At 37.0% G+C, this 22,224-nt stretch overlaps 1 protein-coding gene across 1 annotated transcript in view; it reads left to right on the top strand.

Annotated features, from left to right (window-relative positions):
- The window catches only part of lpp (LIM domain containing preferred translocation partner in lipoma), a gene marked incomplete at its 3' end in the record, with an annotated part of 100,105 nt that overhangs the window by 6,915 nt on the left and 70,966 nt on the right, over positions 1-22,224 (top strand). The window contains 2 exon segments of the mRNA XM_014025994.1: positions 8,837-8,901; positions 12,280-12,324.

Genomic DNA, 22,224 nt, shown 5'->3' with positions numbered 1-22,224 from the left:
GTTTATTCCTACTTTAATGTATTTTGCCTCCTACATCGCAGGACCTGCAGCGTATTGTGCACATCTACATGAAGATGCGCAAACTATACAGTATATTGTGCAGCTGTTGTATTCGACATAAAATAAACTAGAAAACTTTATGGCATTAAACAAAAAAACAAATAATGGCTCTTAAAGAGTTGGAACACAAAACATTAACATGGTAGATGCCTCCATCAAACCCACTTATATCTATTTGATGGAGCTGAAAATGAAGACTGCAGAGATTCTTAGGGAAAGAGAAAGTTTTTAGTTTTAACAACAAAACATGAGATGTCAAATATCAAATGGGACACTTACCTGAGGGGGGAAAAAATCACCTCAGATAATTTAGTTTCCTGGTTTTTTTTTTTTAAATCCCATTCTTTCCTTGCTGCTGTATGTTCAAACCTTCACCCCCAAAGGCAACAACTGAGGGAATGTCTGGCGGGTAAACACTTGCACTGCTGCCCAACTGGAGACTGTCCAACCCCAAAGTCCAGTGCATCTGTTATTACTTTAGCTTAAAATTAGACTAAATGGATGAGCAGTGACATAGTTTTAGCTCAATGCTGGACTGAAAAGTGTGTTCAGCGAAACAACAAAACCGCTCAAGGTTGACATCATGATGATTGGAATTTGAGGAATTTGGCAGCAGAAAATGATTTTTTTTGTCTTGAGTGGCGAAAGGAGACATGTTCTGGTTTAATTGCGGTCGATGTAATTCTAAGTTTCARGTGGAACCTTTTAAATCCACTCTTTAATAAGTCATTCAGCTGTATTGTGATGTCGTCCATGTAGAGAGCTCTGGTGAATGAGCAATAGTCAGGTATACAGTGGATGAGCCTTTCTCTTCTGTCAGTGATACATCCTGTGTTCTTGTCTGCCCCGAGGCAGATTGCTGTAAGCCCGTTGGCTCTCAGCTGTGCCCATGCTGTTCAGGAAAGAGGAACCTGCACTAATTTGATCTTTTAATTTGTTGCAATGCTGTGAAGAAGCGGCTAAGAAAATAAACCCCAAAGCTAAAAAAAAGGGGCAATGTATTTATAGGACGGTACATGTTTGCCTGCAAATCAAATTGTCTATTGTTGGAGCACTTTAAAAGCCCATGTCCACTTGGGAAAATGGACCCCATGTCCGCTCTGGATAAAAACAAAGTCTCCAGAGCTTTGATCAGAACATTTTGTCAGCAGTATAAGTCCTAATGCTGCATGAAAGCTGAATTTAAAGGTAAGGAACACTTGATTTTAGCCTTTTTTTCAATCCCATCCATCATAACCTGATGAATAAAAACCTTTTCAGAACTTAAATTACATTTCTTTGACAGATTGTGGTTCTTTAGAATTGCAGTAATGGGTCTAATATTCTTGAATGATCAGCTGTGTTTGATAGCAAATTACTTTATCTGAACATTTAATGGCTTTGATAATTTGAGTATTTAGCTCATTGTCTTTTTCTCTTTGGTCTGGGAGAACACAAAGACTATCTTGAGTTATCGTAATGGACTTGGCATTGAATGAAATTGCCTCATTTTATTTAACTATTAAAAAAATAGGCTGATTGTTTGAAAGGATGTCCAGGTTAGATTGTGCTGTGAAGGCACTGCATGTTCAAATTGGCACATGCTGTCATTGACTTTATTAGGTTTATCATAACAGGACTTTATGGGTTCTGCTTCTTAGCAATGGCATCAAAGCATATAAAAACAGAGACTCATCATCATTTTGAATGTTAAATCTAGGTCTCTAACAAACTATATAAATCAAATATTTCTCAGCTTCAGATTCATTTTGCTTAAGATTTTCCTTAAATTGACTTGATTTAGAGATAATTTCTGTTTTGTTGGAGATTTTGCTAACAGTTTTAAAAATAAAGTCTAATTGTTTATGTTTTGATGACAGTTCTAGCCCAAAACATAATTGACTGAATTTATCACAGCATAATTTGTATTCATTCCAAGGCATGTATGGAAATGTCGACACCAAACCAGAGTGGAAAAGAACAAATTCAAGTATTATGAGTTAATCTTAAGTTTTATATTAATTCAACATCGCTCTAAATTATTTGGGTTACATTTTTTTTACACATCACTACCTGACACATTAAATGCTTTAAACCAGGGGTGCCCAACCTTTTTGAACCAAGAGCTACTTTTGAAGTCGGCAGTTTGCTGAGATCTACTCATCCAGTCTCGGTATCAAAAAACATATTTTTTCGTCTCCCTACTCCTCTCTTCTTTGAAGTAAATAAAACTAAGTAATGTGTTGCTAGTTTTATTTAATTTAAAGTATTGTCAACCAAAACTATCTACTTAACCATATATTTACCTACAAAAAAAGATAAAATCCTTACTTAACTCCTGACAGAGAAACAGAAAAGTGATGCTCGAATAAAAAGGATAATTTTTTTTACCTCCTTCAATTGGCACTCCCTGTAACGTGCGAGCTATGAGGGCTGGAAACCTGTCCAGTGCGAGAACCACAGAGTCAAATAACTTTGGAGCACGGGAACTCGTCTCCATTTATTCAAAGAACTCTCCTCTCTTTCACTCCATACAGGGGAGGAAAAACAAAACATAAAACTAAAGTCAAAGCACACAATATAAAACTCTCTTGTTTATACTATTACAAAAAGTGACTTACGATGGTGCAGATTCACAAATCTCCCAACAATTATTTCAAACCTCCATCTCTGTGCAGCATGCAGGATGGTGCCATCTGTAGGTGCTGGCCCTCACTGGTCCAGACTGCTGGCTCCAGAGCATTCYAAGAGTTCCACCTGGTTCACCACCTATAAACAAGACACACACACAGCCACGCTAGGTACGGAAAACAAGGGCACACCCAAACTGCAAAATAAATAAATACATAACACAAAGGTGCCAGTCAGTGTATAAGACACTAGTCTAGTCTAAAATGTAATAAAAAACAACATACAGATACATTGTGACAAGTCTAGAGGAGACAACTTTTTATGCAAGCTATATAAAAATAATGTATAAATAAATAATATAAAAAATGTATGTCTACCTTAGTGGGACTTCTGACACTGAGTGAAGGCCAGGGTCTCATAGGCAGGCAGTATGAGGTGGCTGAGGTGTAAGCAGGTCTCCAGATGATCACCAGTCTTTGTGGATCTGTTTTTGGACTTGATGATTTTCATGTGAGAGAAAGCAGACTCTAGAACTCTCCATCCATCCGACTTCTTGCTCTGGATTTGATCCCAATGTCATTTTGCAGAGTCAAAACCTAATTTTCAACCCAGAGCAGTCCAGACTGAAACACGGACACGAATTTGGACACATCCATCCATCCTGGTGGACAACTGCACGTCTTTATAGCAGCCACAATCTCACTTTTATTTTTAAAATCACGGAAAAGCACGTCTGCAGCATCAAACGCTTCTTTCATAACTTCGTCATCGCTGAAAGACGTGTGTTGAGGCAGGTACGGGGCTGCATTAGCATAGTAGCCTTACCTTAGGAGGGGAAATCCGCCTCATAGCATCTGTGCATTCTTTTGAAAGAAATGCTGTTCCACGTTATTCTTTTTGGACAAGCCAAGGCAGCGTTCGAATTACATATGAGTCCTCTTCCCACTCCAGGTGAAAATAATAAGTTTTTATTTGCTTGTTAGCTGTCTTTTGTTCATCATTTTTTTCCGCCTCGCTGCCATGTTTTAACACATGACCCTAATCTCGCAAGACCCTGTTCGGAGTGCTGTTTCACAGCACCCAAAACTAGCGAGACTGGAGCGCATTCAAGAATGCAATGTTAAACAAACATTGCAAAGAGTGCGTTGAAGACTGCAATGTTAAACACATTTTGTGAAGAACGCGTTTAAGGCTGCAATGTTAAACAATATTGCGTTTTACAAGCTCCATGATCCATTGCGCCATGAGCTACTGCTAACAGCTAAAGATCTACTGGTAGATCCCGATCTACTGGTTGGCCTGGCCTGCTTTAAACACTTCCACATCAAAACAGAATTTTTTGTCCTCAAAACTCTGGCTAAATTTAAATACAGAGATTTTCTGCTGCCAATGCACTTTTTATCCGCATTGGTCCATGAGCCAAAGGAAACACAGGTAACCAAAAAGAAACCCACAAGTTTGTTATAAGCAGTGATGGGCAGTGCTAATTCAAAATTTAGTTGCACAATTTCTAAAGCGCTAGTCAACTTATTTAGGTCTGCAAGTTCAAGAACACATATGCTCAAAAAAAGCAGAAGCTAATCATAAAGCACAAATCTGTCTCTGTTCACCAGAAAACATTCCAGTGACACCATAAGACATGTCAGCAGCACAATACTGCCAACTAGAGAAATGATCATTTTCTTTCACAGATTGGCACATGATGTCGCAGTTTGGGAAGGTGATTTTTTTGAAACAGACTTTTGGGTCATGTTGTTAAAATAAAAAATAGCTGTGGATTGCTAGTTCTGCTGCCTCTTGGTCATTTTCTTATGTTTTTGGTAGGGCTTCAATAAGAAAACATGGAGATATATCAATAATTTTAAATTCTTTATTTTAAAACTGAAGTAATGCATTCTGGGTAGCTTACAGGATGAACAAGAACCTGCTCATTTCCAAGTAAGAGCGTAAATTTAAACTGTTTCATGTGAYCGTCAGTATGACGTGAGACAGCGGGTTGGTGGTGAAGATGCAGCAGGACAAATTATAATTCCTCCCTCTATCCTCCCAAAGCTCATAAAAGTATATGAACAACAATATTGATGCTGGATATTGTTTGTTTATTGAAATATATTGCTACAGAACGTAGTGGGTTCAGATGGCTCTCACCTTTTTCTTTAGACCAAATTGACGATCTAATTTGAAACATGATTTACGATTAGCGCTACTCAATTATAAATTTAGAATGCACAAATCCGCATGTCATTTGAAGAAATTAGTAAAGCTCCTAAAGTGCAAAGGAGAAATTTAGGTCTGCAATTAGCYCTTTTGTGCTTAAGGGGACTAGTGCCCACCACTGGTTATAAGTTTTTTACATAGAACTAATCATTGACAAAAATATATGATGGCCATTTCAATTGTTGATATTTCAAAGCTTAATAGCCTTGAGATACCAATAATTATAACTTTTTTTCGAAGAAGCAATGAATACAAAATAATATGGAAGAAAAAACAGCTAAAAAACGGTTTAAAAATGATGTAGCAGATTAGTTTACACTTAACTACCATCATACCAAAACCAAACTTGAGTTATTTTAACCATTTCTTCACTTTACAGGTGCTGGTCATAAAATTAGAATATCATGAAAAAGTAGATTTATTTCAGTAATTCCATTTAAAAAGTGAAACTTGTATATTACATTCATACATTACATACAAACTCATATATTTCAAATGTTTATTTAGTTTAATTTTGATGATTACAAATGACAACAAATGAAAATCTCAAATTCAGCATATCAGAAAATTAGAATATTACTGAAGACCAATAAAAACAAAGGATTTATAGAAATGTTGGCCAACTGAAAAGTATGAACATGAAAAGTATGAGCYTGTACAGCACTCAGTATTTAGTTGGGGCTCCTTTGGCCTGTATTACTGCAGCAATGCGGCGTGGCATGGAGTCGATCAGTCTGTGGCACTGCTCAGGTGTTATGATAGCCCAGGTTGCTCTAATAGTGGCTTTTAGCTCTTCTGAATTGTTGGGTCTGGTGTATTGCATCTTCTTCTTCACAATACCCCATAGATTTTCTATGGGGTTAAGGTCAGGAGAGTTTGCTGGCCAATTAAGAACAGGGATACCATGGTCCTTCAACCAGGTACTGGTAGCTTTGGCACTGTGTGCAGGTGCCAAGTCCTGTTGGAAAATGAAATCTGCATCTCCAAAAAGTTGGTCAGCAGCAGGAAGCATGAAGTGCTCTAAAACTTCCTGGTATGTGGCTGCGTTGACCCTGGACCTCAGAAAACACAATGGACCAACACCAGCAGATGACATGGCATCCCAAACCATCACTGACTGTGGAAACTTTACACTGGACTTCAAGCAACGTGGATGAAGTGCCTCTCTTCTTTTCCTCCAGACTCTGGGACCTTGATTTCCAAAGGAAATGCAAAATTTACTTTCATCAGAGAACATGACTTTGGACCACTCACCAGCAGTCCAGTRCTGTTTCTCTGTAGCCCAGGCAAGACGCTTCTGACGCTGTCTGTGGTTCAAGAGTGGCTTGACACAAGGAATGCGACAGCAGAAACCCATGTCTTTCATARGTCTGRGTGTGGTGGTTCTTGAAGCACTCACTCCAGCTGCAGTCCACTCTTTGTGAATCTCCCCCACATTTTTGAATGGGTTTTGTTTCACAATCCTCTCCAGGGTGCGGTTATCTCTCTTGCTTGTACATTTTTTTCGACCACATCTTTTCCTTCCCTTCGCCTCTCTATTAATGTGCTTGGACACAGAGCTCTGTGAACAGCCAGCCTCTTTAGCGATGACCTTTTGTGTCTTGCCCTCCTTGTGCAAGGTGTCGATGGTCGTCTTTTGGACAACTGTCAAGTCAGCAGTCTTCCCCATGATTGTGTAGCCTATAGAACTAGACTGAAAGACCATTTAAAGGCCTTTGAAAGGTGGTTTGAGTTAATTAGCTGATTAGAGTGTGGTACCAGGTGCCATCCATTTTGAACCTTTTCACAAGATTCTAYTTTTCTGATATGCTGAATTTGAGATTTTCATTTGTTGTCATTTGTAATCATCAAAATTAAACGAAATAAACATTTGAAATATATGAGTTTGTATGTAATGTATGAATATAATATACAAGTTTCACTTTTTAAATGGAATTACTGAAATAAATCTACTTTTTCATGATATTCTAATTTTATGACCAGCACCTGTATCTAGATCCTAACCTTATGAAACATCAGATACTGCAGTTGTTAAACACTGAAAAGAACATAGACATCAAAGGAAAAACAAAATGACTACATATGATTTTGCAATATATTTAGTTAAGGTAAGAATAATATTTTGCTGTATTTTGATGTGGTGTTAATGTGAACTTGCTCGCCACCTAGTGGTCTGGAGTGGGGCTTCAACACTTTGTGAAAATGTGTGGAAGTAGAAACAAATGTGACTTTTTAAGGCCTTTAATCTCATGGCCAAATCTGACCATTGAAATTTTATCTCTCTCCAAAAAACAACACTTTAAAATAYTTTTATGGTTTCATTCCTCTCATGACAACTGGCCAACTCCCAAGCCAAGAAAATTAAGTTTGAAATTTTCAGCAATCCTTGATTTTAGTCTGGAAAGAGTAACAGATAATCTTTTTCTGTATTCTCTTCCCATTTTTTAGTCAAATAACTGGATTTTAGTCGGATTTTTTTAACTGATTTGCCGGATTGTGATAAAATATCTCTAAGAAATAATAAATCAAAAATTTGTTGATGGAGAGAATGGCCTAAGAAAAGAATGCCAATGACGTCTTTCTAAATGTAATTGTTTTTATCCATTTGGTTACATATGTTTTAAAAGCTACCTAAAAAATATGGAAAAGGTCATTTGTTGTCCTGTAAGAATAGTGTTTATAATAATAATAATTTTAAAATAGATATTGACAGAAAATGGCCTTTGGCTTGGACCAAGTTTTAAATGTTAGCCTTCTTGTGTAACTGAGTTTTGGGGACCCCCGCCCCCCAAAATAAATTGTGGTTTGTCAGTTGTTTGTGGGTGTGTTTTAGGAACTTTGAATGAAAGTTGTGTGCATAATCAAACGTCTTGCGACGAGTTGTCAACCTTGGATTATTAACTTTTATTTAACCAAACATATCCCACTGAGATCCCAGATCTCTTTAGCAAAGGGCCCTGTTGTACGTGGTTTCTGGCCTGTGGGAGAAAACCCACACAAGTACAAGGAGAACATGCAAACTCCACACAGAAAGACCCTGGGTCCGAACCGGTAGAGCATGCTGGGCCTTTAAGTCTGTCTTCCACTATCTTTTAGCAGGAGTACATTATTTTTTGTAGGTTTTATAGGCGTTTTATGTAAAATATTTCATGGTTGACATATTCTTAAATGTAACTTTCATTCAGCTAAAATAGCTGGCAGGTAAAAGATGTTAGCTACACAAGAAAAACAACGACTTGCTTCCAAAGTGCAGAAAAATGTTGTAAAATTTATCAAACAAACATTATTGGAGAAATCTTTTATTGTTCTATAAGTGCTTATTGTAAATATTGTACAAGTTTTAGATATGTGTAAAAAACTGAAAGTGTCAAACCAAGTCTTTTTAGCTGTTGCTACAAGAAAAGCTGCTGCATGTTTCTCTGGTCTAAGTGGAAATTTGTGAAACTGCATGTCTGACTTGTCTGGGAGCGACTATGTGTCTTTAGACCAGGGGTGTCAAACTCCTGTCCTCGAGGGCCGCTATCCTGCATGTTTTAGAGGTTTTCTTGCTCCAACACACCAGATTTTGATCGCTGGGTAATTAACAGGCTTCTGCCCAATMTGAAGAGTTAATTCAATCACTGAATCAGGTGTGTTGGAGCTGGAAAACCTCTAAAACATGCAGGATAGCGGCCCTCGAGGACTGGAGTTTGACACCCCTGCTTTAGACATTGCAAAAATATTTTGTAAGCATTTACATCTAAATCTTTTCTTGACTCTAAATCAACTCAAACGTTAAACRTCTCATCCCATCAAGGATGAGTACGCTTCAGCATTATTTTTTTTTAAATACAATAAAAAGATGCACATTTAAATTTTTTTATCAGTTTAAAGTTGTGACTCAGAAAAGCCTGTTTTGTATTTTTTTTAATAACCTGGACGTAACATTAAAAAATGTTTTTGTTRCCAGGGTTTCCTGTGAGAGAATAACTGTAATCTCAGAGGGGAAAACAGGACTCATTAAATCTACTCAAGGTAAATAAAGTTAAATGTTTCTTAAAAGATCAGTTTTTAATTGCATCATTCAGCTTCTCGTCAGCAGACGGGACAGTGATTGTGGTGTACGTTCAAACAGGTCATTGTGGTTTTAGAGAAAGGGAGCTTAAGGTGGTGGATGTATTTCACTGTTTTTACTGTCAGGAAAAAATCAGTCAGTTCATTCAGTCATTCATTTTCATCACCTGCTTTTCTGTTCATGGTCGTTGGAAAGCAGTCATTGTGTGAGATGTGGGGTTAATCCTGGACAGGTTGCAGGTCTGTCACAAGGCCCCCCTCTCCTACAATTAAAAAAAAAACTTAACAAGAAAAATTCACGAGGACAGTAATTGCTTCTGCCATTGCCAGAGGGCATGGTGCAAGCTTTTTTTTTGAACATCAATTTTCAATGCTTTTCAATAAATTATTTTTCATTTTCACTCTTTGTATTCACACAAAAAGAAGTCTGAAAGGGTTGGTGATACTTCAGCAGATGAAAAGGATTTGCAATGCCAAATACTTCAGAAAAATAAAGGCCAACACAGGTTGCTTGGACCAATTCGGTGAACTTGACCTTTTAATAACGCTCTAAAGCTTAATGCTGAGTGAAAGCAACCAGCAACTGGCCACTCATACATGAAGATATGCTTTCAAGATATGGGGGCTGTATGGCCACGACATCACACATCTCATTAAAGAAAATCAGCTAAAACCCTGCAGGGGTGGTTACCTTAATTTTCAGGCTTGGATTCTGAAACAAACTGGCATCTGCTGTAATAATGAAAATGCACATTTTCTGCTTCTGAGCAGGAAAACAAATCAGAAAATCCACAAAGAGCTTAATAATTTTACAACTTCAACTGCTTAGCAGTAAAACCAGACTTAYACCAATTATAACGGATGACAGCGATACAAAACGGACAATATCTCAATATGTAAGAACCAGTAAATGTGAGGATGTATTCACAATGGGTGCACAGTCCTTACTACAGTTTTTCTTTATCAAATACTAGTAAATGTAATATAGGTCAAAAACAAACAAAAATGAACCTTATGCATTTGCCTTTGACTGCTCTGAATTATAAAYAAGTTTTGTAATCAATTAAAAATCCATATTGCTTTAACAACCAAKACAACTGGGGTGAGGGATTTGGAGCCCTGAATGTTTCCTGATCTAAAGACAGGAAGAAAAAAAAGGAAGAAGAAAAAATCCAATTGTGCATAAAACTTCAAAAATTCTGACAATTTAAAAAAGTTTGGCTARGTTTTTCTTTTACTGTTTCAAAGGTTCATATATGTTTTGTGTACCATGACTGTACCATTAGGTGTACATGTAATGTAATTTTTTAAAAAGGTTTAGCCTTTCGTGGTGCCATAGACGTGGCCTGTTTATATTTTTAAACACRGCATCTGAAGTAGTTTATATTGTTGGAATTATGGGAAACTGGAATTGATAGATTGACAAAGTCCATAGGTATGAGATGGTAACTGTTGCATACAAACTGTCCATAACTAAGTACAACATAGGGACATGACTTGATAGTTTCAACTGACCAGCACCCATTTTATTTATTCAATAATATTTACCAAATCGGCCTTGTTTTCATCCCGTGACAAAAGCGATTTGCATTAAAGTACTGTACGGAAACTCATTTTTAGCATAACTAATAGGGACAAATGGATAAAAAATACAGTATTATATATCATTTTTTGAGCACTTTTGATAAAAAATACAATAAAAGATTTGTTTTGTTGGAACATCAAATGCAATGGTGGTGCATAGTTCCACTAATCTGCTAACAGCTAATAACAAAGCTAACTTTTTGTTTAGCTGATTAGCATTTTTACCAACTTTGAACACCATAAGCTGGCCAGTTAACTTCCTGTAAATTTAGTTCTGCTTTAAGTCTGCTAATAAAAATGATCCCCTCACTCATGCAGAAATGCATGCCTGCCTCGTGCACTTTGTGGCATCTTAACATTTTGTGTGTCCACCWGTGTTAGTCTTCAGCTGGAAGGAGACGAAGACGTGTGGCACAGATTGATTGACAGTCGTCTCCATCCTCTCAGATCCTTGTGATATCAGGATAATGGCCACTCATTTTCTTTGCTCTTTAGTGYTTTATCATTTGCAATTAGTTTTTTAGTTAGTGGATTAGATGTTTTTTTTCCCACAGAAAATACACAATAGAAATCTTAAAAGTAATAAACTGCATACAAGTTTGATCTATTGATCCACAACTGATCTCTTTCACACACATTTTAACACCTAAACCACAGTAACTGGAGCTGGATCTTTAATTTTCTGGTATAAAGTGATGTTCAGTGCCCAGCACAAAGAATTTAAGTCTAAAAAATTTCAAGGCAAAATGTTGACCTAATGGATTAATTTGTATTTTAATTAAAATCATTGTTAGATGACAGGAAAAATAACTTTTTCTTTATTTTTGCTGGTAAAATATAGTCGGAGTGTTAGGTTGCAGCTGCTTCACTGGGATACTTTCTCCTCCTCAGTGTGGCTGTGAGTCTGCTTGTACCCGTATGTCTGAAAATAGAGAGCACAGACCAAGCAACAATTGTTAAAATTAAGACAGTGGAGGAACAAAAACAAACAAAAAAAATCCCAAACTCAAGTGAAGTTGAGAAAAGACCTAGTTGTCAGCGGCACGTCCTCAAAATGTTGTTTTCAACTTGGAGGGGTAGAAAACAATCCAAAACTGGCGCCCACCAGTAATTATGATGCAAGTACAAAGATATTTTTTTTCTCTCCAAAGGGAAAAGGGATGTGTAGGTGTATTAATTCCTATTCCTTCCTGCTTCCTCGACTTAGAAGTTCAGATTTAGAAAAAAATAGCCCCCCTCCACCACCCCCACCTTAAAGAACATAAAAAAAAGAACTGTCAGATTGAGTGATGCCAATCGTATGCAGCATCTACTGCTCCCTGTAGTATATGCCACACTGTGGCAGTGTGGGAAATTGACACTGTCAATTTATCAGAACAAAAGCTTTCCTCAGCAAGACGAACACACAGCTTTGGGCCCTGGAGACAAAAAAACAATCCTTCCACCCCCACCCTTACCTGCATCTAAACAGAATGTAGGACATTCATAACACCAGAAATAGAAATTTCACTCACAATTATCATTTTTGAATTTTATCCCCTGCAGTCAAAACTTAGTGTTTCACTTTAGCAGTTAGAGCTGCACTTTCTTAAAGTAAACACCTGAAAACAATAGATCCAGCCAGCTGCTGCAGCCTGAATACAAGGACGCTCCCGCAGCTTCATCTACACTGGGTGTTCTTGAAGTGAATGAAAACTTGAATAACCTAATTTTTCTTTTATTTATAAGCTGAATGTAATGGTTTTTATCTTCCAGGTGTGTGATCCTCTGGTTAAGACCATCACAAGTAAACGTTTTTGGGTAAGTAGTTGACCTGGTTTTTATTTTCATCTTTTAATAACATTAAGTTTTGTATGAACTTCACCAACCTTCAGAAATAAAAAATAAAAAATCACYTGCTCTAAGACCAAAACCCAAAATACCCTTTACAACAAAATGATTTGTAAAATTGCTTTGATGTTGGGATTCAGGGTGATTCAAGTGTGTGACGTGGTGTTTGCTTTGTACAGAAGATACAGGTGCTGGTCATAAAATTAGAATATCATGAAAAAGTAGATTTATTTCAGTAATTCCATTTCAAAAGTGAAACTTGTATATTATATTCATACATTACATACAAACTCATATATTTCAAATGTTTATTTRGTTTAATTTTGATGATTACAAATAACAACAAATGAAAATCTCAAATTCAGCATATCAGAAAATTAGAATATTACTGAAGACCACTAAAAACAAAGGATTTATAGAAATGCTGGCCAACTGAAAAGTATGAACATGAAAAGTATGAGCATGTACAGCACTCAGTATTTAGTTGGGGCTCCTTTGGCCTGTATTACTGCAGCAATGTGGCGTGGCATGGAGTCGATCAGTCTGTGGCACTGCTCAGGTGTTATGATAGCCCAGGTTGCTCTAATAGTGGCTTTTAGCTCTTCTGAATTGTTGGGTCTGGTGTATTGCATCTTCTGCTTCACAATACCCCATAGATTTTCTATGGGGTTAAGGTCAGGAGAGTTTGCTGGCCAATTAAGAACAGGGATACCATGGTCCTTCAACCAGGTACTGGTAGCTTTGGCACTGTGTGCAGGTGCCAAGTCCTGTTGGAAAATGAAATCTGCATCTCCAAAAAGTTGGTCAGCAGCAGGAAGCATGAAGTGCTCTAAAACTTCCTGGTATGTGGCTGCGTTGARCCTGGACCTCAGAAAACACAATGGACCAACACCAGCAGATGACATGGCACCCCAAACCATCACTGACTGTGGAAACTTTACACTGGACTTCAAGCAACGTGGATGAAGTGCCTCTCTTCTTTTCCTCCAGYCTCTGGGACCTTGATTTCCAAAGGAAATGCAAAATTTACTTTCATCAGAGAACATGACTTTGGACCACTCACCAGCAGTCCAGTCCTGTTTCTCTGTAGCCCAGGCAAGACGCTTCTGACGCTGTCTGTGGTTCAAGAGTGGCTTGACACAAGGAATGCGACAGCAGAAACCCATGTCTTTCATACGTCTGTGTGTGGTGGTTCTTGAAGCACTCACTCCAGCTGCAGTCCACTCTTTGTGAATCTCCCCCACATTTTTGAATGGGTTTTGTTTCACAATCCTCTCCAGGGTGCGGTTATCTCTCTTGCTTGTACATTTTTTTCGACCACATCTTTTCCTTCCCTTCGCCTCTCTATTAATGTGCTTGGACACAGAGCTCTGTGAACAGCCAGCCTCTTTAGCGATGACCTTTTGTGTCTTGCCCTCCTTGTGCAAGGTGTCGATGGTCGTCTTTTGGACAACTGTCAAGTCAGCAGTCTTCCCCATGATTGTGTAGCCTATAGAACTAGACTGAAAGACCATTTAAAGGCCTTTGCAGGTGGTTTGAGTTAATTAGCTGATTAGAGTGTGGTACCAGGTGCCATCCATTTTGAACCTTTTCACAAGATTCTAYTTTTCTGATATGCTGAATTTGAGATTTTCATTTGTTGTCATTTGTAATCATCAAAATTAAACGAAATAAACATTTGAAATATATGAGTTTGTATGTAATGTATGAATATAATATACAAGTTTCACTTTTTAAATGGAATTACTGAAATAAATCTACTTTTTCATGATATTCTAATTTTATGACCAGCACCTGTATGTACCATAATTTTATATTTAAAAACATATACCAAATATGTCTTTTGTAATGCACAAATTATCTTTAATTTTTTTATTTGTTAGACTGACTGATTTCTCTAATGAAATAACTATTTCTTTCAAAAAGATTATATTATTTAGAGAGCTCTTGTAATCATTTAATACTATTTATTGCTCACATTTGATTATTTATTGAATCACAGAGCAGTTCAGTCATAGTGTGGTTCTAATTATAAGCAAGCTATATTGTGAAGAATGCAATTTGTAGATATTTATGATAAACTACAAAAGAACAGAGCATTTTTGTTTTGTTTCTTTTGTGGGTAGGAGGGTGGTTGTGCCTAACGCTAAGCAGAGACTCATCTTTTGTATACTGGGGCAAACAAATGTTCATCTGAGTTAATATTTTGGAAGAGCAGCGGCTCTCACAGAACAACTCAACCTGTGTGCACCTCGGTGCGTTCCTGTAACAGCTCTGTGGAGGAGAAGAGTTTGGTCACGCGAGCAAAGTTGGACATATCTGTTAGAGCAGTGGTTCCCAAAGTAGGGGTCGGGACCCAAAGTGGGGTCCTGAAAAGATTTTCTAAATTAATTACATTTTTGCCTTAGTTGCCTAAAATGTATAAATGTAGAATAATAAATATTGTCACTATGCCCATGTTTAGTTAGCCTGGTTTAAACCAGACCCTGTCCTTCACTTTGCTTCGTACAAGGGTCTGGACTTGATGCATAGAGAATCGTTTCTTGCAGGAGGCGTGGCCTCTGCTGAAGCATTTGTGTTGTCAGTGTGAAGGAGGCTAAGCTAAGAAGCTAACCAGAAATCGCGTGTTCTGTAAACAACCCTACTGAGAGGAGAAAAGTACCGAGCTGAACGAGACGACTGTAAATGAGAGCTGCTGCTTTGTCTGACATATTTATTTTAATTTGGAAGCCTTATCAACACAGACTGGCTTCATTCACTTCCTCCACTGCCGTATGCTAAAATAACTAGCAGACACTGCGCAGAAAATCAACGTCGTTCAATAACTCCTCCTTCTGTTCTCTGATTGGCCCAGGTAAAATAAACTACAAGCAGACACTGCGCAGAAAATTGASGTTCTGTTCTCTGATTGGCCCAGGTAAAATAAACTACAAGCAGACACTGCGGAGAAAATTGACATGTAATATTTGGGGTCACACATTTTTCTCATGAATATTTTGTGGGTCAGAAGATAAAAAGTTTGGGAACCACTGTGTTCGATAACAACGCTCTGAACACATAAACTTATAGTGTGTTAGATTTTAGATACCAACGTCTCTGGTAGCTCAGGAGCAAAGTGTGGAGAACAGGGTTTGTTCACTCAGGACAGGAGCTGCAGGCTGACCAGTGTTTATCCTGCAGACTGCTGCACCGACATGAGAAAGACCCGCCCTGCTCTGCTCTGATTGGATAAAACTGTGGGGTTTGTTTGATTTGTTGAAAGCAGTGTCTGTTTAAACCTGTATCAGACTGGGCGGCTTTAACGAGACCGCAACAGAAAACAAGCAGGTTTATCTTTTCCTTATTTTTTTAATACTGACATGGGCAAAATGACTTTGGTTATTGTTATAAATGTTAGTGTTGTTTAATTTTCGGTTTATTGCTCAGACCTACTTTCAACCATGTTTGCCTTCACCTTTACAACTTAAATATCATTGCATGAACCACGTGACGTGAGCGTAATCCGCTGCGTGGTGGGATGATGTATTTACGTCATGAAATTAGCATATCATGAAGTCATTTATTTTTCTGGGCAAGTTTTTTTTTGTTTTACCAGTATTATCCTGAATGATATGATATGGCCCAACCAGACAGACAGCTGTTTAGCAGAACTAGCTTTTTTTTAGCTTATTAGGTAGCTTTAAAAAAAACGTTAGCTGACCAACTAGTTGCCTCTAAATTAAATTCCAGTAGTTTCAAGTCTGCTAACACAAAGTAAAGATCCCTTTCTGCCAATCAAAACACATGTAGAACCTGTTAACTTGCCATGCTACTAAATCCTGTATTTTCATTATTTTGATATGAAAAAATGATTCGAAATTTATAATTAGTCAAGATTACATTTATATGGCATCTCTTTAAAGGTGGAATTATTGGATCCTACAAACACAGATCTTTCACTTCAAATTGATTTTTAATAATCTTTTCCTGTTAAATCAATCAATCAATCAATCAAATACGATTACAAAGATTTAAATAGAAAATTATGAACTTATTCATTTAATGTCCAAAATGCTAACTATGTGGCTACCTATTGTATTTTCTAATGAATGATACACCTGTAGTCTGAACAATACGGTGGTTATTTTATTAGTATCACCTCACAGCAGGATGAAAATAAAGAAAATAATAATAATCTGTTAATGAAATATCTGTGAGCTCTCTGCTGCCTCCTGCTCGTTCACTGGGAGCAGAGTTGAGCTTAAATGAATAAATTTCAATTTATCTCTTGATTAGCAGACACTTTTCTGACATTGTGTCTGATAAGCTGCTGAGACTTCCTTTAACAGCCACATCCGACTTGTGTTTGCTGTCCTGATAACACTAATGGTCTTTGCTTTAATTGATTTAAGTGACAATGCTCTCATTCTTTAATCTGATGAAAACATGGTTTTTAAGTAAACGTATATATGAAATTACACACTTTGTCTGTTCGATTTACAAGTCTTAAACGCTCAGTTTGTACTTAGGAAGGCTTACACTGTTGCCAAAAAGTTTTCTATATATTTGAAGCAGATGGCTGTGCTCTCATGGGAGCCTGAGCTGTTCTCTGAATATGAAAATGCTGAACAGGTGGTTGAAGTGGATTCATTTACTGTTGTGGCTTTTAACACACACAGTGGCTTCTGAAAGTCTTAAGTCACTTCTATTTTTGCAGTTTTGTTTCTGAATGTTGCAGCCTGAGGCTACAGTTGTTTAACCCTTGTTTTGTCCTTTTGGACCATTGGTTCTTAGTGGGAATAATCGACCACCTTACTTCTTAAAAATACTGCCAGTATTACATTTTTCCCCCTGCAATAAGCTAGTCAACGATTTAAAGCCGTCTCAGCATGAAATAAATTTATTTTACAAGTTTCCACTCTTTAAGGTACTTTAGTTAAAAAAATAAATCCACATTTCAGTGTTTTTAAAAAAATCAACAAAATACAGTACAGTGTTGTATAGAGTACCACAAAGTGATACTTGAGTAAAAGTACAAATATCTTACCAAAAAATTACTTTGGTAAAAGTTAAAGTCTCCTTTAGGAGTATTACTTGAGTAAAAGTTTTTAAAGTATCTGATATTTTTTGTACTTAAGTATTAAAAGTAAAAGTACTGATTTAAAATGAGCTGTTAGATTTTCTGTAAGGACATTTATTAGGTGACCTCTGCCCCAAAACAATGCAGAAATGACTTTTGGATTAAAATAATATACATATGCCGCCACATGCATTTTTGTACCAGGCTACATAATGTCTATGTCCTGCTGGAGTGTGACATGCTTTGTTTGTGCACAAACTAATATGGTATCATAATTTTATATATTTATACTTCTCATTCAACCACAATTACATCCACTCTATCTAGGAGGCACAATTTATATGGATAGTATTTATTTTTTACAATAACAAACTGGAACGAAAACAAGCAAAAATGAACGACTTTCTACTTCTTGCTTTTTTTAAAAATGTAAGGAGTAGAAAGTACAGATAATTATGTGAAAAAGAAGTAGAAGTAAAAAGTAGGCTGAAAAATAATTACTCAAGTAGAATTTTTGTGTATCTGCACTTTGCTTAAAAGGGAAAAAAAATGTATAGGTCCTCTGGACGGGTTCTTCTTTAATGAAACGTTTCGTCTCTCTTCCAAGAGACTTCTTCAGTCTGAGAGTTTCAGGCAAAATTCAGGCTTTTAAGTCCTGCCTCCATGTGACTGATACTCACATCACATGGCTATCGCTCACAGGTGACTGATACTCACATCACATGGCTATCGTTCACACCTAATTAATACCTATTGTTAACAGTGGGTGGAGTGATACTGTCAATGGCAGCGCTGTAGGAGGGGGACAGCTGAAAACGGAGGCCTCCACCTCTGTTTAATGATGGACGGTCTTTCTTTACAAAAATGGCTTCTTTTACTCCTCTCTCAAACCAACGTGCCTCCCTATCAAGAATGAGAACATCGTCCATGAGAAAGACCGTCCATCATTAAACAGAGGTGGGGGCCTCCGTTTTCAGCTGTCCCCCTCCTACAGCGCTGCCATTGGCAGTATCTCTTCACCCCCTGTTAACAATAGTTATTAATTAGGTGTGAGCGATAGCCATGTGATGTGAGTATCAGTCACATGGAGGCAGGACTCAAAAGCCTGAATTTTGTCTGAAACTCTCAGACTGAAGAAGTCTCTTGGAAGAGAGACGAAACGTTTCATTAAAGAAGAACCCGTCCAGAGGACTATACAATATTTTTTCCTTTTGATTTTTTACCTGGATTACTGAGATGCATCAGGACACTTTGCTTAAGTACAGTAACAAAGTATTTGTACATAGTTACTTTACAACTTTGATACAGTATTTATTTTTATGGCAATTTAAAAGCCCTGTAAAGACATGAAGCTGTAAGTTAGTTCTGAAGGGTCTGAATACACATTCAGACAACTGTGCAATAGTCTGTTATGAGTTTGGATCAATAAAAAGATTCTTGTAGTAGGGAACAGTAAAATAATACTGCAGAAAGTGAATGTAGTACGAATACTGAGGCTACTGTACTCTTCTAGTGATAATAAAGATAACTCAGTTTATGATTGTAAAGATTTATAACAGAAAATATTATTTTAGTGTCTTTTTTTAAATTAAAAACTTAAAAAGTAATGAAGCTCACTTTCAGGTAAAACAATACGATTAGCTGCACAGAAATTCATCCATTAGTTATTTCTTTATTAGCACTGTTCACATAACATTCTTAAACAATATCAAAAAATAAATTGCTTAATAAAACATCTTAGAGTCTTTAATGGTCTCGTTTTTGATTTTCTTAAATAAATTCTCATTGTCTTTTGAAAAAGTAATTTGACCATTTAACAGCTTTCACATTTTGGTAAATTAGTTATTTTTTTTAGTCTTGTATTTTATTATGTAGTGTTGCCATGAAAACTAGTGGCTTGTATTTGCAGATAAAGTGACATCAGAAGGGATCTGTCTGATCACTCAAGGAGCTGAATAATCTTAAAGATTTAAACTTATTGCTGCTGCTTCTGTAAGATCATGTGTTCACCGCACAACTGAGACACGCTCAAGTTGAAGTCCAGTGTTCAGCAGGAAAGTTAAAACTGGTGGATCATCTGCTTTTATTATGACAGCGTGATTTAGTGGTAATTTTGACGCAAAGTACAAGTTTTTTTTAAAGCTGTATAATTGTTGAGCCACAGTAAAATATTTGTACTGTTCAGTCTTCTTTCTCCATGATGTGTTTTGAAACTAACGCGGCAAAAGAACTTCCAAAACTTTTAAGGTTTGGGTTCAGGAACGGTGGATAAAATATGATATTGAAGCCTCTTGCTCAGTTTTATTTGTTAGCCGTCATTAAAATACCACAGTAACACAAAAGCAGAGCGATGCAGAGCAGCTCACGTGACCGGACCACAGCAGGGTGGTTTCATGGTTTCTCTGAGTCTTTGTTCAGATTTTGGCTCACACTTCATTTGTTTGGGCCAGATTCTTGAAGCACACATCAAACTGGCAGATGACGAGCTCGGCCAGCTGCCAGCTGAATTTCAAGAACTGTTAAGTTCAAATTCATGACTTTCTGTTGGGTTTGACTGGTGCTGCAGCCAAAGGGGGGTTCTCGACTCATCTGTGTGTTGGGACTTTATGTAAATGGATAAATTGTTCAGTAATTGCTGCACCGCCAAAGGAAAATGGATTTATAGGTTCTTCTGATGCAACTTTTCTTTTTCAAACCTTTTGTCACACTCAAAACCTATGTCAGTAATCAGATTTATTATAATTAGACTTATTTAAAGTAATTATGGCAACTCAATCAAAGCTCAGATTCACACTTCTGAAATATTTCTGAAGTGGTGGGTGATCATGTACAGTGCTAGCACTACACTGACCTATTTGACTACTGGTTGGGTGTTTCATGACTTGTAGTCATTCAATGCCTGTGAGTTTGTTGGTCTGTTTGTTAGCAAAATAAATCATGAAGCAGGAGATGGATTTTTATAAAACTCTCAAAGAAATCATTAGATGTTCATAACTATTGTTTTGTGTGTTGATAAAAACTGAATCCCAAAAATCATCCATAGATTTGGTGTGACATATTGCACATGGGAATAAAGTTTGAATGATTTTTTTCTAATGTACTTCCACAAAAGGTTTCATTATTTTCTTGTACAAAGCTGAAATATTGTTTCAGGCATCATCCATGCATAAATAAGGTAGTCCACTTTACAAAACACAAAAATGGCTATAATGCAGTCATTTTTACAAATATCTCTAAAATATTGTTTGGTAGTAGCTAAGATTCATCTCCAACACATAATTTTAGGAGGTAGCAGGCTGCACAAGATTTGTGTTTAAAACGTTGCAAGGCAGTGGGCAACATGCATTCTTTCAAGGAATGCTACTTTTGAGTTTTATCGGGGCTTTATTTTCCAATCCGTTAATCCTGTACTATACCAGCTTTATTTATACAGCATTTTAAACAACCACAGGACCTACGTGTCGAACAGAAGAAGAAATAAAAGGCATAACAAATAAAACAAAAGTAGCCATCAAATGAAAACATAATGAATAAGAAATAGGTGAAACATTTGCATGTGTTAGTTAAAAGACAGTAGCTTTCTGTACCTTGTAAGCTGAGTGATAAAAGACCCATTGACCTTTATTTAAAGAGCATTGTAGTAATCTAGCTGAGGGGCTACAAAGGTGTGGATATTGGATTCTGAATGATGTTTAGAAAAAAAAAACTATTTTTGCCTGAGCTGAACAAAGCTTGATTTAATGACTGACCTGACACCTTAGTGGAGTGATTGTTGGCTTTAGATATTGGCCAAAGAAAAAACACCAACATGACAGATCTCAGTGGAGCTGCCAAAAAACATTGAATACTTTAAAAATAATGAACTTTTTTTTAATAGCTATTCTAAAAGGTAGCGTCTTGAAACCCTGAAAAATAAGGTGGTCTGAGTATTGACATGATGTTATAATAATAGACTTCTTCTCTACAGAAGCAGATAAGAGGTCTTCAAACCCCAAACCAATTTACTGTAGAGACAGAAACTGGTTTGCTTATTTGTGAACAGGCTTTATGGAGTTCTGACAACAGAAACCGTGTTCTTTACAACGTTGCTTCAGTTCATTGGAGTTTGCAGATATTTGTTTGAGCACAGCTATTATAAAGCTTTAGTAATCACACAGATGGCCTCTCAATAAGCTCTGGAATAAATCTATAGACAGAGAATTTCATGTTATGAAAGGTCCCCAACTCTTGTTGCTGTAATCTGAGCTCTGATCATTGCTCCTCTTCCATATTACCTGACAGTTGGTATGAGGTGTTTGTTTTAAAATGATGCATTTGGGTTTATCTAGATATGATGCTGTGCATTGTGGACAAGCATTTCTACTTTAGTTATATCGGCTCAAAAGATGTTTCAGAAATTTAGTTTGGTCTGATGTAATTTTGCAGACGTGAGTTGCCCCATGTTGCATGCAGGTGCGGGCCAGATCCATACATGTCAAGTTGTATGGATTGTCTGTAATTTACACAGATTTTCTATCATTTTGCAGGCATACGGACGTATAGAGCAGTCTCACAGATTTTTATGTTTTATGGATTTTTTCAAAACCTCAGTTTCAAATTAAACTAACATATCAGAGCCTGAAGGATGTTTAAATAACACCAAATAATCAACTTCCAACCGGTTCCCCTGCTAGAAATACAACTAGAAATAAGTTCTCTACTTCCTCTGCGCTCATTTTCTCCTGCTTTGCAGCAAGCGTTGTCATCTATGCTGCAGACCCCTCCCCCAACACATACACACACACACACACACACACACACACACACACACA

Source organism: Austrofundulus limnaeus, unplaced genomic scaffold, assembly GCF_001266775.1.
Source record: "Austrofundulus limnaeus strain Quisiro unplaced genomic scaffold, Austrofundulus_limnaeus-1.0 Scaffold514, whole genome shotgun sequence".
Lineage (NCBI taxonomy): Eukaryota > Metazoa > Chordata > Actinopteri > Cyprinodontiformes > Rivulidae > Austrofundulus > Austrofundulus limnaeus.
The sequence above is the reverse complement of the archived record's forward strand: the minus strand, read 5'-3'. Positions and strand labels throughout refer to the sequence as shown.